Source organism: Lynx canadensis, chromosome A2 (assembly GCF_007474595.2).
Source record: "Lynx canadensis isolate LIC74 chromosome A2, mLynCan4.pri.v2, whole genome shotgun sequence".
NCBI classification, from domain to species: domain Eukaryota; kingdom Metazoa; phylum Chordata; class Mammalia; order Carnivora; family Felidae; genus Lynx; species Lynx canadensis.
Genome location: NC_044304.2, coordinates 131,448,028 through 131,466,579, shown reverse-complemented (window position 1 = coordinate 131,466,579; position 18,552 = coordinate 131,448,028). Strand labels below are relative to the sequence as shown.

Sequence of the window (18,552 nt, the reverse complement as noted above, 5' to 3'; positions counted from 1 at the left end):
GTCATGATCTCAGGATCATGGGATCAAGCCCTCTATCAGGCTCTGCTCTGAGCATGGAGCCCACTTGGGATTCTCTCTCTCTCTCCTTTTGTCCCTCTGCCCCTCTCCCCCCACTCATGCTCTCTCTCTCTCTACAATACAATACAATACAATACAATACAATACAATACAAATACAATACAAATACTCCTGGCAAATTCCTGTATTGCTAAATAAAAAAACCCTCTGATAATCCAGAAATGTCCTCCAAGTGGAACTGAAAAAAAAAATTTAAATAAAATGAACATAATGAAAAATACATAAATTAATGACGATAAACTGTATCTAATCTCTACAGTATCAACTAGATGTGTAGTGAGGGGAGGAGGAGAGTGTTTCAGATGGAACTTCAAAAAGTTTAATCAAATTCTGCATCTCACTCTCAGGAAATCTCACAAATCCCATTTCATTCTTGACTCTGATAACTTTAAAGAAACCCCCTCCCAAACAATTCCAAAAAGCAGAAACTACACAGTTTGATTATAATTCATGACAGCTTGGAACTTTTTTTTAACATTCAATGGAGAAAAATTATAATTGAAAATACTCTAACACTCTCCTAAACAGCCATTAGTTCAAAGCAAAACTATAATGAGAAACTATTTTAAAAATAATAAGAATGAGGCCATCATATAGAAAACCTATGACTGATTTCCAGATCTGATTTCAGACATAAGTTTAAAGGTTTAAATGTCTTTTTAATGTTAGTTATAATACTAAAAATTATAAACAACAATCAAGCAATAGTTATTATCCAAGTATTAAAAGTCATATTTTTATATATTTTTAAATGGCATAGAAAACAGTTCCAGCATAACATTATATGAAAAATGTAGTATCCAAAACTAAGTATATTACTATATGTGGTTAAATGAAAGGTGATATGCAATAATAACTCCTCTGAAAATTTGGAGAGAAATAAGAATTAAAGGAATAGAATAATAATGGCATGAACACATGTAAGAAAAGCAAAATTTGAAGACCAAATATACTTTCTATGTGTCAAACCATCTTTTAAAAATAGTTTAGATCTGACTGATATATAATTTAAATGTGTTACCCTCAATACAATTTTCTAAGTAAGCATATCAAAGTTTTAGTACTCAATGTGTTATCATTTTCTTTCCAATATGCTAAAATTAATCTATCATTATGACCAATCTTAGGAAAAATCATACATCTAATCTCTATGGAGTTGTAACATGGACAAATGATTTGATTTTCATGGACACTGCATATTCTCAAGACAAATTTTAAGAACAATAAGTAACAATGGGTAGGCCATATTAGGCCAAATCTCACTATAAGTATCTCTAAAAAAAAATCTATGTATGAGACAAAAGTGAAAGTCAATAGTAATACATGAGTAAAAAGAGAAATTGGATTTTCTAATGAAATAGAATTCTGCAGTTCATATCACTTGTGGTAGAATTCTGTAGTTCATATCACTTGTGGTAATTATCTCACTTCAACCTAGTAGAAAGCCTTTGGCAGCCCATAAATTAGATATGAAAATTAGTGCTATCATATAAAGAATCCAGAATTCACAATAATACAGGCTTTTAAAAAACACACCAAGCACTGAACACAAAGGTCAATGTCAGCTTTTATCCATATAAAGCTGAAAGCTAAATCAGTTTTATTAGAGATCTATGCCAATAGCATACTTTGTGCCTGACCAGGATTTTCCATGTTTATTTTTCTTTTCAATGGGTAACAGCATCATTATTGCTAAGCAAATAACGTATAGCAAGGCATAAACAGAATATGATTACAGAGTACAGTATTGTGAAAGTTCACAATTTGTAACCCTTTTCAGCAGTATATGTAGATTTTAGTGACCACAGCAGACAAATGTTACTTCTGAACTATTTGCATGAAACTTCACAAAGACTCAGCCTATGAAAAAAAGCTTCAGAAGCATGAATTTCTTTTCACTGGCATTATGTCTTCTTTTCCAATTATTAAAAGAAATGTCCTTAAAAGAACTCACAAGAAAAAGACCATCACCTATCCATATATAGTAGGCAGATAAAATTCACTAATACTGATTTCTTCTCCCTTCTGAGTGTGACAGGCTGAATAACCGCCAAACAAATAGCATATCTAACTGTGAATATGTGAAGTTATACAGTAAAGGGGAATTAAGGTTGCTAAGCAGCTGACCACAAAATGGAGATATTATTCTGGATTACCTGGGTGGGCCCAATATAGTCACAAGGATCCTTGTAAGCGATACAGAAAGGCAGGAAGGTCAGAGTTAGAGAAACATTTGAGGATGCTATGCTGCCAGCTTTAAAGATGGATTGGGAGCATGAGCCAAGGAATGCAAGGAGCTGAAAAGACAATGAAATAGATTAACTGCTATAGCCTACAGAGAGACTCAGTCCTACCATCATCTTGATTCTAGCTCAGTAAGACATGTGTCGGAATTCTGACCTCCAGAACTGTCAGATAGTAAATCTGTGTTGTTTGAGCCAGAGTTTATTGTAACTTGGTTACAGCAGCAATAGGAAGCAAAGTAAGGGCCACACTTAAGGAGAGAACTAATAAAAATCCTAAAGAAATTTACAGAAGTTTCCCTTCTCCTCAAACAGAAACTATGAAAAAAGAATGGGTGTTTCTTAGAGTTATGGCTATTTTGGAAAATTAATAAGTTTATAATTTTATATGAGAAATCAAGTAGTATAAAAACATTTTATTTTATTTATTTTTTTTTTATTTTTAAAAAAAATTTTTTTTTCAACGTTTATTTATTTTTGGGACAGAGAGAGACAGAGCATGAACGGGGGAGGGGCAAAGAGAGAGGGAGACACAGAATCGGAAGCAGGCTCCAGGCTCTGGGCCATCATCAGCCCAGAGCCCGACGCGGGGCTCGAACTCACGGACCGCGAGATCGTGACCTGGCTGAAGTCGGACGCTTAACCGACTGCGCCACCCAGGCGCCCCAAAAACATTTTATTTTAATTATCAGTGTATGTATTGTCAAATCCAGGGCTTATCTAAGGTTAAACTTCACATACAGAGTCACATTTATAGATAAATGGATTTCAAGTAAAATTTTGAGGTACCTTAAATAAATTGTTGCTCTGTTTTAAAAATTTACTATTTTGTAGGTTTCTATATGAAAATGTTGTCTTTACTTTCCCTCTATATTTTTGTGCCTTCTCCCATGCCTTCTCTTGTGTCCTTGCTCCCAAATTTTCACCCCAAGACTCCATGCCCATATCTTCTGAGACTTTATTTAAACCAATAAACTTCTCTCTTACAGTTTCGGACTTCCCCTTTTACTTCATACTTCCTGCTCATGTTTCCCTGATCCTGCATGCATCCCTTTGGCATCAAACATGGTTCTTAGTTTTGGTCAACCAATAAACAAACAAATTTTGACAGATTTAAAGAGAAAAAACTTATCAAAAATGTATGATCAGAGATAATACCAAGTGTTGGTGAAGATTTTGAACAACTGCAGCTCTCCTTGGAGGGGAGGTATTGGTTGGTAGAAATATTAATTGGTAAAATCACTTTGGCAAATTGTTTAGAAATATGTTTGTAGGCTATGAAGGAGAAACAACATCTAAAATCATGCGGAAAAGCTACTCCTATGAAGACACATCTGTCATTAGCCCTGGGTAGCAACAGGAGAAGCTGCAATACCACTACTAACAACTCAGTATTCTAGAAACTGTCCATGAAACAAGAGTCATTACTGCTTCTGAGGCCTGCATGTAGCTACTGCCTCTAACACCATCTCACCAATGGTCCCAGAGACTGCCCCATAAGAGACTAGCACAGGAAGGAGTTTCAGAAGTCAAGTAATCAAAAAGCAACTAAATGTTCCATATTTCTCCTACCACATCTTAAATATATTCTGCAACAATCTCAGGGTAGCCATCTTTCTACCTCAAAAATTTATTCCTCATAATCTTATGTGTCTTTGCAGAATCAATATGTACCTGTATACCAATGGCTCGCAAATTTGTGCTTCTGACCTGCCTATCATAGGCAGAATATTGGGACTTCAAGCAAGTTTCAGTGTGGGTTCTTTTTCAGATCAAATATTGCTTTCTTTGAAAAAACCAACAAGTTCCCTGGCCCCGCTCACAGATGGTCGTTCCCACACAGGTATATATATACTGACCCTCTACAGAAGCAAAATATAAAGACTTTTCCTTCACAAGATGTCTTGGCCACTCATACAAATATCTAGAGGACATGAATTTCCTTTCAATTACAGAGGTCACCTGCACTTCAGTTTTGCTGGAGACCTGAGTCATGACTAACCTGCTATCTGACTATTTTCCAAAGACTGGCTGAGACAACTAGTATTTGAGAAAAACATTCTGAAGGGTAGACAAATATTTATTCTTCAAGATTCTTTAGACTTCATCTTTATATTAAACTACCTATCCAAAGCAATGACATTCTGACTTCCTAAAGAATTGTGTTTTTCTTAATTTATTTATTTAAATTCAAGTTAGTTAACATGCAGTGATAGTATTGGTTTCAGGAGTAGAACCCAGTGATTCATCCCTTATATATAACACCCCGTGCTCATCCCAGCAAGTCAAGTGCCTTTCTAAAGAATTGTTTTTAATTAGAAAAGACTGATTTGATAACAATGACAACAACATAAGGAAATTTTTTGTTAAAATTAATAAATTTATTCCATGCCCTTATATAAAATTTCTCATGATAAAGTTTTTCTCAGAATGTCCAGGAGTAAAGGTTGTTTCTTGTGATAAAATTTATGCTCGTTACCACAACACAATGAACACTATGCAACCCATTTATTCTAATTGCCCATTTTTGTACTCAGTTGCATTTAGTGTTCCTCACCAGTTGTGGTGTTTGCATCTCCTGCTCTACCTCTATTTCTTAGTTACCATTTTTTAATTTTATCACTTAATGAAAAATATTTACTGTACTATTATAATAAGCCAGCACCCCTCTAGCTGTTAAGATACAACAGGTAAGAAATAATAGACTAAAATCCCTGCAAATGCAGAATTTACATTTTAGTACGGTGAAAGACTGAAAATAAATATGTAAGATATATATAAGATGTGGGGGTGCTATGGAGAAAAATAAAAGCAGAAAAGGATGAATGAACATATAAGAGCTGAACAAATTTTACACACAGTAGTCAACTGAAAGGTAACAACAGAAAAAAGAACAGTATGTAGGAAAGGAGAGAGCAAAAACTAGAGTGGAGAAAAACATGAGGGCCAAATCACATGAGGTCTTCTACTCTGTGGTGGGAAACCAAGGGGGTTTTGTACAGAAAAATAATATGGTAAAACTTGAGTTTTTTTTTTTTTTTCTTTAAAATTTTTTTTTTCAACGTTTATTTATTTTTGGGACAGAGAGAGACAGAGCATGAACGGGGGAGGGGCAGAGAGAGAGGGAGACACAGAATTGGAAACAGGCTCCAGGCTCCGAGCCATCAGCCCAGAGCCCGACGCGGGGCTCGAACTCACGGACCGCGAGATCGTGACCTGGCTGAAGTCGGACGCTTAACCGACTGCGCCACCCAGGCGCCCCGGTAAAACTTGAGTTTTAAAAGAACACCATATTGAAAACAATCAGTGGCACATGGAGACAGATCAATTAGATGGCCACTGCAAATCAACAGTGGCTTAGATAAAATACGAGGATATTATCAAGAGGACAGTTGAATAAAATAAAAAATAATGAATGCAAAATTTAAGGACAAGTGAGACTTGGAGAGAAGGGAAATATCAGAGAACCAGAATAGCATGAGATTTCTCTACAACACTGGATGTAAGAAGAAAATGGAGAATGACTTCAAAATTCTAGAAGAATTTTTTTAAAACTAAACCCAACCCAAAAGCAGAATAAAAGATACCTTTAATATGGTAGAACTGCCTTGCAACCCCTCTTGGAGAATGTGCTTTAGCAAAACAGGAGATCAAACCTAGAAAGTAGAAGACACGGGATTCAGGAAATGATGGGAGAATGGGAAAGAAGACGCATAGCTTCACAGCAGTGCAGCACAACAGGCCCAGAAAGCAACAAGGCCAGATTCAAGCAGGAGGAAGAAAATCTCTAAGGTCAGGTTTACAGGAAAAATACCAACTTGATAAATAGATATGATAAATGATATAACATATATGGAAAAATAAAAATACATATTTTTAAATTAGGCAAATAAAAATAAAGCAACTATTAGTGCAACTTTACTATAGTTCTTAACTCAACAAACAGTATTTACATTGTCATAATGACATAAACACGGATTACTGCTTCTACTCAAATGAATATAAGAACTGCATTAGGAGGACAGGGAAAGGGAGGTGGAAGTCCAAGGAAGTTAAACATACAAATAATAAAAAATTGTCACTGCATAACAACTAAAACGAAATCACCAAACAACAAAACAGTAAAAACATTATACAGAAAAAGATGGACATCACAGGAAGAAAGAGCTAAAAGCTGTTAACCGTGAAAACTGAAATTGGATGGAAGTAAAGGCATATACCATTTTTCATTATAATCACTTTTGGTATTATTTGATTTTTAATAAAACAATGTGCATTCATTAATTAAATAAAATTAAGTTTTTAAATTAAAAATAGTAATATCATATAGTCCAAATGTTTCACTACTGGGTATTTACCCAAATAAAATGAAAACACGAATTTGAAAAGATATACACACCCCTAGGTTTATTTACAGTGACCAAGATACAGAAGCAACTCAAGTCTCCATCGATAGAAGAATGAAAAAAGAAGATGTAGTATAGATATTGTGATAATGTGGAAGGACCCGAAGGGTATTATACTAAGTGAACTAAGTCAGAGAAAGACAAATACCATATGATTTCACTGATACATGGAATCTAAAAAAACAAAACAAAGGAATAAACGAAAAAGCAGAAACAGACCTATGAATACAGAGAATAAAATGATGGTTGCCAGAGGGGAGGAGAGTAGGGGATGGGCAAATGGGTGAAGGAGAGTGGGCGATACAAGCTTCTAGTTATGGAATAAGTCACCTGGGATAAAAGTACAGCATAGGGAATACAGTCAATGGCATTGTAATCATTGCATAGTGATACACGGTAATTACACTTGAGGTGAGCATAGCATAACATATAGACTTGTAAAATCACTATGTCGTACACCTGAAACTAATATAACATTGTGTATCAACTATACGTCAATAAAAATTAAAGTGTTTATGTGTATATACACATACAAATTCACACATATACACACTTCTAGGTAAGCTACTTAGCATAATTGTTGAATCTTGGGGTAGGGGAATACTATTATCATATATATATATATATGTATATATATACACACACACACATATATACACACTATATATATATATATGTATGTATATATGTATATATAAACATACATATATATATATATATGTATAAACTGAACAAATGGGTTTGATTCAGATTGTCCCCTGGTAGCCACCTCTCCACAAGAAAATAATAGTTTTCCTACACTAAAACCTGTAAGTTATTTTTCATCTCCATGTGAATTTTCATTACCCTAGTATGAAATATTGAAAATGAGACATTATTATAGAAATACTACATAACTTTCTCCTATCCAGCAGTGTTTAGAAATTTCAGAATGATTTTTGAAAAAAGATGTGATACTTAGGTCAGCAAACTCAGTCATCTATTGAATGCAAATGCGACTAAAAAGCCTTGCATTCTCCCTTTATGCTATGAAGGCAGACATTCAGCAAACCTCAGTAACACATCTTAATATCATCAAAAACAGACTTGGAAAATTTCTCCTTTCCTATGGGAAATTAATCCCCTCCAAAGAGATCCTGTGGGTTTTAACATGGTGGTTAGAACAGCACAGGTAAGAGTAACAGGAAATCTAAAAACAACAACAATAACAAATAGCAACAATAAACTGACTTATACAATGAGAAAATGTATTAGTTCACATACATAAAGGTCTAAAGACTGACAAGGGTCAGGATAAACTAAACATAAATTACTCCAACCTGTTGTGTTGCGATGCTCTTATATCCACCTGCCTTCCTGACCCAGCTTCATCCTCAGGATGGTAGCAAGACTGTGGCACCAGTTCTAATTCTCACATCTCCAAAGACAGAGAAAGGGCAACACTTCTACAACTGTACCAGAAGCACCAGGAAAAAGCATTCAGATGCCTTGTCATTTTACTAATCATGTGTTTTTGATGCTTTGCCATCTGACACAATGCTGACCTTGGAGGGTACCAGCTAATTCCTGAAGATAGCAGAAGACTGGCCTGCAAGTACTTTTTACATACAAACCAACCAATCCTAACCCCTACCCTCAATCACCTCTTTTACTGAGCTCTTCCATTCAAGGCCATTATTCCCCTGCCCTAATCACCCCAGGGCTGCTACAGGACGACTAAGGATAGACCCTAATGCCCTAGCACCCACTAAAATTATTCAAACTGGCCAATCCTAAACCTGCTTATACTGCCTTGTCTGTTCCTCCATATGGAAATCACAATAAAGGATCTTGCTCACATTTTCCCCCTCATTCCCTCTGCCTGACCAAACCTGGTGCTTTCCCCATGTGGTCCCCCATGGCAGTGTGTGCCCCCTCCTCTTGGTATCTGTAAAATAAACTATCTTTTCAACAATCTGTTGGCCTCACCACACATGAATAATAATTTAAATCTACATTTTTTTAAAGGTCATTATTTCTGCCTTAGTTGCTGAAATTAGACCACATACCTCCTCCTGAACCAATCCTTAGCAAAGAGTACAGAATTACACATAGACATGAGTGTTCTAAAACTGTGTGAAAGAGCACTCCTGAGTAAACCCAAAAGGGTACTACAATATATTTCATATTTTTGATAGCAATATAGGGATACTCAACATCTGCAGGACACCACATAAACTGTTAGCTCAAGGTAATTCACTAGTTCAACATTACATCCCATTACATTCTTTTCAGTGATGTCATATCTTTGAGAAGCTGGGTTCTTAGCAGTTACTGTTGTAAGAAAAACAAGTATGGCATGAAAATCAATACAGCTGAGGTAATGAAGGTGGTGATATATAATCTGATTCCAGGTTGAAGAAGCTGTGCTTGGAGCTGTGAGGTATTTTTTTCTGCCTAGAGACATTATGATAAAATTACTTAGATACTAAGGGCCCTGGGAATCAAGAAATTTGGGAGTCTCTAACTTAGACAAACAAGACCCAAGTTTGGTTGGGGTGAAGTCAACTTCCCCTCAGGAGCATGGGCTTCATGGAGCACATCCAAAGAAAATTGTAGTTCTGTCAAGGAGGAAGAAATAAGTGTCTACAACAGTGTTCTCCTTATGGAATTACTATTATTTCTCTTCAAATTATCAGGTCTGTTTCCTCACCTAAATTGTTATGTTGAAAGAAAGGAAGGAAGGAAGGAAGGAAGGAAGGAAGGAAGGAAGGAAGGAAGGAAGGAAGGAAGGAAGGAAGGAAGGAAGGAAAGAAAAAGAAAGAAACCAAAACACTTTATCCTTATAGTTTAGGTTGCTTAAAACAGTCTGAAACTTTTCTAGAAGTCAAAAAAATTTCAGTTATGTTTTATTACATGCCAATTATATGCAGATACATTATATTACCTCTAATGTCAACAATAATCCTAAGAAGTATATATTGCCACCATTTTACAGATAAGTAAAAACAGCCAAGTAAGATTAAAGTCATTTAGCTAGTAAATGTTGGGGCAAGTCTTCCTGGTTCCAAATACTATGTGATGCCTTCCCATCTTAATTAGTACATTTTTGAAGCACTAGTTCACTTTTTTGCTTCAGATTTTACCAATTCCTCTGTGAATGCCCTCCCCCTTTATCCTATGTGACCCCAAACTCTTCTGATTGGTTCTCACTTTAAGCCTGTTTTATACTGTCACCTTTAATGTTCTATTCAAAATACCCCCATACCTATTTTTATGGTCCTCTTTCTACTCCATCCCCCAAATTAAGATTTTCCTTAAAATTCATCCCCACTTTCTTTTTCATTTCTGTGTTTGTAATTCTCAAATCTCTAACTTCTGTCCTACTATATTCCATACTTCTAACCGAACATTTCCATTTGGATGTCACACTTTTACACAGAATCGACATGTCTACACTGATCCCATCGCCTTCCTTCCAAAACCTGCACTTGTCCTCAGTCTCCCTTTTTATGATCACATTTATCCCAGACATCTATGCTTGAAACCTCAAAACTAGAGTCAATATTCCCTTGCCTCTCACCCTCCCCAAGTTCATCCTCACTATGAATCCATCAAGCTTCCCCTTAGAATCAACTTCTCCTTTATTCTTCTTTATAGTTTTTATTTATCTTAACAATTTTATTGTTAACATCATTATGAATTATGGATTATTTAATTTATAATTGACTAAATATTTCCTTTATTTTCTCACTTACTAAAAGAAAACAGGTTAATGCTTAGTACCTACTTCTAGGGTTCATAACAATAGGGTATAATGGTGCCATGACTCTCAAAATAGGTAATAATGCTATATTGGCATGAACTATAATGAAGAACAGTTTAATTTCCTTATAAAGTAAAACTTTCATATAGAGGTATATAGATATAGAAATAGAGATGGTACTCAATAATATGTTAAAAGAATGACAGAATTAATTTAAAATAGTTCCCTTGGGGTGCTTGGGTGGTTCAGTCATTTAAGCTTCTGACTCTTGATTTTAGCTCAGGTCATGATCTCACGGTTCAATGAGTTCAAGCTCTGCATCAGGGTCTGTACTGACAGTGCAGATTCTGTTTGGGATTCTCTCTCCCTCTCTCTCTGCCCCACCCTTGCTTACACTCTCTCTCTCTCTCTCTCATTCTCTCTCTCAAAATAAATAAATAAATAAATAAATAAACAAACAAACAAAAACTAAAATAAACTGGTTCCCTTGTTTTCTTTAAAGGACCTTCAACTATTTGAATTATTACATTGTATTATTGTTCTCTGCTTTCCTCCCCAATATTATTTTAATAAATATTATTGCAATGTTTGAAGTGTGATTTTAAATCATTTATAGAAAAAATTTAGTGAGTCTACTTCTGTTTAATTGATAGTTAACTTTTGTCAGATTAGTTTTCTGCATTATATTTCCATTTTTGAACTGTCAGCATTTTAACATTCCCCCAGTAATTAAATATCTATTGGATTACTGCCTTACAAAAATATGTATTTATTTTTCTTACCTCACATTTACTACTCATTAGGAAAATGGATGCTGTATATGATACTGTATATGATCTAATCTAGAAATTAGAGTAGATCATTTGCTTTTTACAAATCTACCACAATGCACCTCATTCTGGTTATGGCTAAGTAGTATTTCCCTCAACTCTGTCATTAACCAGAGGTGCAAAATTAGATAATATACAACTTCAGAGGGCCTAGGCCTCTTGAATTATAAAATGAGTGTACTTTTTAATCCTAATGACATTTTTGGAATGAAGGCGCTGGAGGAGAGCTCTCTTTCAAGCTCTAACAAAGTCTTAATTAAATGAAATAAAATTTAATGTCACTTTATTAATGACATATGATCCATAATTTAAAACTCTAATATAAAGAGATAGTCTTTTGAAGAAACCAGGTATCATCAGACTTTCTCTTTAACATTACCTGTGCCCTTTTAAATGCCTTCAAATTTTGACTTCCAAGACTAACATGGTTCTTTTAGGATTCTTCTGTACTGATCAGATAATTATATTTTGGCTTTTTCAGAGTATAAAGACAATGGACTTTGAGGTCAAAAAGACCATGTTTTTAATCCTATCCTTTCCATTTAGCAAGGTGCTAATGAATTAGCCTCTATGAACCTCACTTTCTTCATATATAAAAATGAGAATAATATCTACTTTCAAGGGTTTTTATAATTAGATAAAAAACAAACAAACAAACAACTCATGACACAGGAAGGCACCTAGCTCTTCTGGGTACTCAGTAGACATGTCATAAGTATAACACACCTGAACAGATTACTGGCACAAAATGTGAAATGAGGTTACGACATGGAGCTTTTGTAAAGGCCACAAAAAGAGAATAAAGCCAAAGTTATACAATTCACCTTTGTCTGTTATTATCTATCCATTGCAATTAGTTAATAATTTGCTGAGTGCCTTATGTGTGCAAGACTAGGTGCTAGTGCTAAAACTCCAAAGATAATATATAAAGAAGAAAAAAAGTAGTTGTAAGAAAAAATGCATGAGAATAAAATTATAAGAAAATGTAGTAAGAAATTCTTATTCTGGATACTTCATTACACTGACCAGATATTTTGGCCTTATGTGGTCATTTTTCTATTCAAAAATCACCTAATCACACCTCAAGACTTATGTGTACATTGTACAGACTTCTGGTTTTCAAACTGAGGTCCTAAAAGTCAGTATTACTCTAAGAAACTACAAAAAGGATAAGCAGGTAGGAATCTGGTTCCTCACTCCTCACTCCATCCCACTGCAACCAAAGCAGTCCCAATTTTATCATTTTTATATAATAGGGTTCAATAGCTTGTTGACAGAAAAGGTTGTCCAGAGAAAACAAATAAAGCTTGAAAGTCACTGATAAGAATAATTATTTCACTAAAGCAAAATACTCGAGTTAAAATATCATATAATGGTGCACATGTAATTTTTGAATTTTAACAAGAGTATAGTGAGAAGATCTCTCTGCACAAGTAACATTTGCTCTAAGACGTGCAGAATGAATGAAAAGAAATAACTATTTAAGAACTCAGGGAACAGCACTCCAGATGGAAGGAATAAACAGTACAGAAGCTCTGAGTCAATAAAAGGTAGAAAATAGTTTCATGGAGAAAATAGGCACCCAGTCTGGCTAAAGCATTATAGGTCAAGAGGACAGTGGGACAAAACCATGCTGGAGAATGAGGTAGGTTTGAAATCAGGCAGGACCTTGTCAGCTACTGTAAAGATTTGGAATTTTTTCTACAATGAGAAATCACTGAAAGACAAACAGGGAAGTCTTTTCAAAAAATTACTGTGGCTTCTAAATGATAATGGATTAGAACGGAAGAGAAGGAAGGAAAAAAAAAGAAACAAGGTTAGAGTACTGGTATAGTTAAAAGGGGAGAACATGGCATCTTGGATTAGGGTGATAGTAATGGAATTGCAGGTATATATTTTGAAGGTAAAATCTTCACAAAAATTTTGATTAATTTTGGTTAATCCAATTTTGGCAATGGATATGGTGGGTCAGGAAAGGGAGGAATCAAAGATAATTCATCTAACTTTGTGAACAATGAGTAGGGTGTCATTTACTGAGATGGTGAAGACTGGAGGGGAGACAAGTACAGGGTGGGAAATCAAGAGTTCTGGTTTGGCTATATCAAGTATGAGATGCCTGTTTGACAACCCAGTAGATCAAGTAGATAACTAGATATTGTAATAATAACATTTAAGAATTATTGGGTACTTCTTCTACATATGAGGTACTATTCTAAGTGCTTTGTATATGTCATTTACATTATGATTTACCCGTCAATACTTAAGAAGTACTATTAATATTATCCTTATAATAAAATAAAGATTTATTTTGTAAATAAGAAACTCAGAAGCAGAGATGCAGAGAAAGTAAGTAACTGGATCAAACAATGGGTATATGGTAGAGCTGAAAACCAAACCCAGATGGTCAGGCTCCAGAGCCCATCATTTTAACTTCTACCCTCTATGGCTTACATGACTGAGGCCCAGGAGAGTAGTCCCAGTTGTAAATAGATATTTATGAATTCTTTATTAATGTATAAACTTTTTCATTCATTCAACATGTACTTATTGAACACCTGCTATGTACCAAGCTCTGTTCTAACGAATAAAACAGATGTTCAGATCATATATTCAGATCAGAAGGCTCGTAATACATCAAATGGTGATATGTATTACAAAGAAAACTAAAACTGTATAAGGAATATAGGAGTACCTGGAGCTTATATAGCATGACCAGGAACAGGCTCTCTGAAAAGGTGACATTTGGGCAGAGAGATGAAGGAAGTGTAGGTGTGAGTCATGCATATATCTGATCGGAAGAAGCGTCACAGACAGAGAGAACAGTTAAGTGCAAAGGCTCTAGGGCAGAATTTAAAAAGAATACAGAGAATGAGACTGGACCTGGTGAGTGAACTTGTTCTCTTAAGCAGAGATGACCTAAAGCACATAGAACCAAAACTTGAAAAAAAGCTGTTTTCCCACCATTGTTTGACCGTGTGTCCCTCCAAAGAGAGAAATGCCAATCCAGAGTCCATGTCCCCCAGATATAGATGTAAGAGAGCCAAGGAGACATGGGAAGCATTCTCCATTGTACCTCTCCATGGCTGATGGGGCAGCTGTTGGTAAGAGGAACTGGGAGTGTAGTTTCCAAATCGGAATTACTACAAACCTGTGGGAGAGGAAAAGCATCTAAAGAGAGAAAAAATAAATGGCCACAGATACTTTGAACAACTCATGCCTAATTTTCTGGAAGGAATAAACAAGAGAATCCATGCCCATCTGTGTTCTGTTTTCAATTCTTTTCAAAGTTCTACTTTCTAGTACTATGATCTAATGAGGGCCCTAAAACTTGTTCTATCTCTTTAAGGGGGAAGAAACAGTTTGGGAGCTGGGAGTTTGGAGACAAGTGGAGAGTATAATAGAAAAGAGCCACAGGCTCCCCCTAGAGGTATGCATGCCCCAGTTTGCCTAACCAGTTTTCTGCCTTGTTCTATAATGACTCAGTATTGGTCTTAAAAATATTCTTAGAACTAGAAATATGCCACACTCCCTCCATTGTTTTCCCTTTCCACCTGACCAAGATTAAACTTTCCCCTACAATCCAGCTCTGAAACCATGCCTTGCTCACTTCAAGATTTGCCGGCAAATTTCTTGGATGCCAACTGCCTGCCTGCCCTGACATGCGAGATTACTGATCTTGAATTATCTCTCACTGCACGTTCTCACTGATCACTGTGTTAGACTCTCCAGAAATGACTGTTTGCCTACTTGTTGCCAGAGATTCCAGATATCATTTTTGCCTCATAGGCTGGATTTCCTCCCAGCACCTGCAACTCTTTTTGTACCCCAACACCTGCTCCACTCCAATTGTTGGATCTAATTTCAGATTTCTGTTCCTCCTATACAACACCATCCTGTGGCAGTGGATGAGCACTAACTGGCCATATCCTAATCTGCATCTATCTCTATTCTTGGAATTGATTTGAATATGTTATTTACCATTAATGAAAACAGTATAAAGCAACTATTACTTTAAATTGTGAGACCCTGGAAAGCAACGTTATGTTCTAATTGTCTTTAATCTGCAGGACCTAGCCCACCACCTGGGATATAGCAGATGCTCAGTAAACATCTTTGGATGAACAAAACAAATGGATGACATTTCCAGGCATGTACAGACTAAGCTAAATGTCATGGGAATAATAGCACAATCCTGACTATCTGACTTTATTTTTGAAGTAATTAATATTAGACCAGTGATTTTTCCAAATTTTAATCCATCAATCTAACTTACTAAAGGCTTTTGCTACTGCCCTTTCTCAAGAAAAAGCAAGAATGGTCAACGTACAATTTAGAGGTTCAAGGGCTTATATGGTCCTTGAGAGAAGAGAATTTATTTTTTTAATTTTTTTTTTACGTTTATTTATTTTTGAGACAGGGAGAGACAGAGCAGGAACAGGGGAGGGTCAGAGAGAGAGGGAGACACAGAACCTGAAACAGGCTCCAGGCTCCGAGCTGTCAGCACAGAGCCCGACGCAGGGCTCGAACTCACGGACCGCGAGATCATGACCTGAGCCAAAGTCGGACGCTTAACCGACTGAGCCACCCAGGCACCCCAAGAGAAGAGAATTTAAAGGAATGAGGCTCCAGGCACCTGGGTGGCTCAGTCGGTTAGGTGTCCGACTTCGGCTCGGGTCATGATCTCACGGCTGGTGAGTTCGAGCCCCGCGTCAGGCTCTGTACTGACAACTCAGAGCCTGGAGCCTGTTTCAGATTCTGTGTCTCCTTCTCTCTCTGACCCTCCCCCACTCATGCTCTGTCTCTTGATAAGCAATAAATGTTAAAAAAAAAAAAATTAAAGGAATGAGACTCACATAGCTTTGAGTAAACAGAAAACTAGTTGCAAATGATGTACAGTATGATTCCATTTTTGTGATAAAAAGAAACTAACAAGCTTGTGCTGGTTTGTGCTTAGAAGAAGTCTAGAAGGATACTGATGAACCATTAAGGAAGACTCCCTTTGAAAAATGAGACTGTGGCATGACAGGGTAGGAACAGGGCTATCTGCATTGTTTCATTTTTATAAATGACTATTATTTTACATTTTTTTTTTATAAAATTTTTTTTTCAACGTTTATTTATTTTTGGGACAGAGACAGACAGAGCATGAACGGGGGAGGGGCAGAGAGAGAGGGAGACACAGAATCGGAAACAGGCTCCAGGCTCTGAGCCATCAGCCCAGAGCCCGACGCGGGGCTCGAACTCACGGACCGCGAGATCGTGACCTGGCTGAAGTCGGACGCTTAACCGACTGCGCCACCCAGGCGCCCCTACATTTTTTAAACATTCTAACCATTCTTTTCTTCTCTACCAACAGAGAAGAAAAAATTTTTAATTTGATAAGAAACTGAAACCACATGCTAAAAAGTACGTCTCATAATCCTCAGGCTATACATCTCTGCACTGATGTACACATGTAAAGTCTCTGGGCTCAAGTGCCATGCTTTGAGAATTGTGAAGAGTTTATTGCTGCCTCGTTTGCACTTTGAGAAAGTTGTATGGCATTTCTCAACATGATCACTACAAATTGACTAACAACACTACCACAAACCTCCTTGGGGTGGAGTGAGGGGAGAGGGATACAACATAGCACACAGCCAGGTAAGAATATGGAGAGAAAAGAACATCTGAAAACATTCCTGAAACAGTGGTATCCTGTATAAGCATTAATTTATTCACAAATGCTAGGCTATATTTAACCATGAAAATTAAGAAATGAACAACTCAGGGCACCTGAGTGGCTCCGTTGGTTGAGTGTCTGACTTTGCCTTGGGTTATGATCTCGCAGTTTGTGAGTTGGAGCCCCATGTAGGGCTCTGTGCTGACAGCTCAGAGCCTGGAACCTGCTTCAGATTCTGTGTCTCTCTCTCTTTCTGCCTCTCCCCAACTCCGTCTCTCTCTCTCTCTCTCTCTCTCAAAAATAAACATTAAAAAAAAAAAGAAATGAACAACTCATGAACTTAAAATTGTGTGAGAAGAACCCATTTCCATATAGGAACAAATATGCACAAATAATAGAATTGTCTTTAAATCTTCATAATTTTCCTCTTGTCTGTTATTTTAAGCTTTCCTACAGACATTTTCAGACAAACAGATCTCTGTTGTATAGAAATCTAAAGGAAATGTGGCTGTCCTTTGAATCTTAACACTTACTTTAATTTAATTAAGAATTCTTTGTCTTCATTACATTGTAGATAGATTTTTTTCAGTCCTAACCAATTTGTGGTATGGTGTTCATGTCTTGATCTACATTTGTCTTGGTATTTTGACTGAGAAACAAGTGATTAAGCCAAGAAAACTCTAGAAATCAAAAAGAATGGAGTTAAAATCTCGACAGGGTATCTTTTAGCTGTGTATTTCAAACAATGAATGTATTCAAGTCTCAGTTTCCTTGATTGTTATATACTTAATAGTAGTGCCTACTTAATTGGGTTGCTATGTGGATTCCCTGAGAGAATACAGGTAAAGGGCCTGGTATGCAGGAAATGTTTACTGCTAATATAACTACTCCCCTCAACTAGAGAATATAACTTTTGTATATGTTTATTTCTTTGGAGAGAGAGAGTGAGCAGGGAAGGGCAAAGAGAGGAGAGGGAGAGAGAATCCCAAGCAGGCTCTGCACTGTCCGTGCAGGGCCCAATGCAGGGCTTGAACCCACGAACCGTGAGATTATGACTTGAGACACAATCAAGGGTCAGATGTTTAACCAGCTGAGCCACCCAGGCACCCCAAGATAATGTAATTACCTAATGTTCATTAGTTCACACAGGGATATTATATTGGTTAGTCTTCATCTTAAATAAGTAATGCAAAACATATTATACAAAAATAAGAGTTTTTTTTTTAAAAGAAAAACTTTAGCTAATTGTTTGAATGCTTTAAAATACCAGAAAGAAAGAAAGAAAGAAAGAAAGAAAGAAAGAAAGAAAGAAAGAAGCCTAGAAATACTTGCTTCTTAAAGTTTAAATGTTGGCAAGAGATACATAGATGAATCACTGTCTCTAAAGAGGCAATAATATACCTCCCCTTTCATTTTGACTGATTTACTATGATCCAGGCTTCTGAGATATCTACTCCTTCCCAGCAGGCCCCCAAATCTGTTCTCAGTGGATCTAAATTAGAAAGAAACAAATAAGACAGGCAAATGTAAACAAAATTAGATGACAGGGTTAATTTCCATTTCCCAAGCCTGGAAATAGTCAGCTGCCTTG

The 18,552-nt window shown here is 36.3% G+C and overlaps 1 long non-coding RNA gene across 1 annotated transcript in view; it reads right to left on the bottom strand.

Moving 5' to 3' along the window:
• Positions 1-5,920: 5,920 nt before the first annotated feature.
• The window catches only part of LOC115509100, a 57,596-nt gene continuing 44,964 nt past the window's right edge, over positions 5,921-18,552 (bottom strand). Inside the window, exon 3 of the long non-coding RNA XR_003967231.1 lies at positions 5,921-5,977. This is a non-coding gene — a long non-coding RNA (uncharacterized LOC115509100). The remainder of the gene's footprint in view (positions 5,978-18,552) is intronic.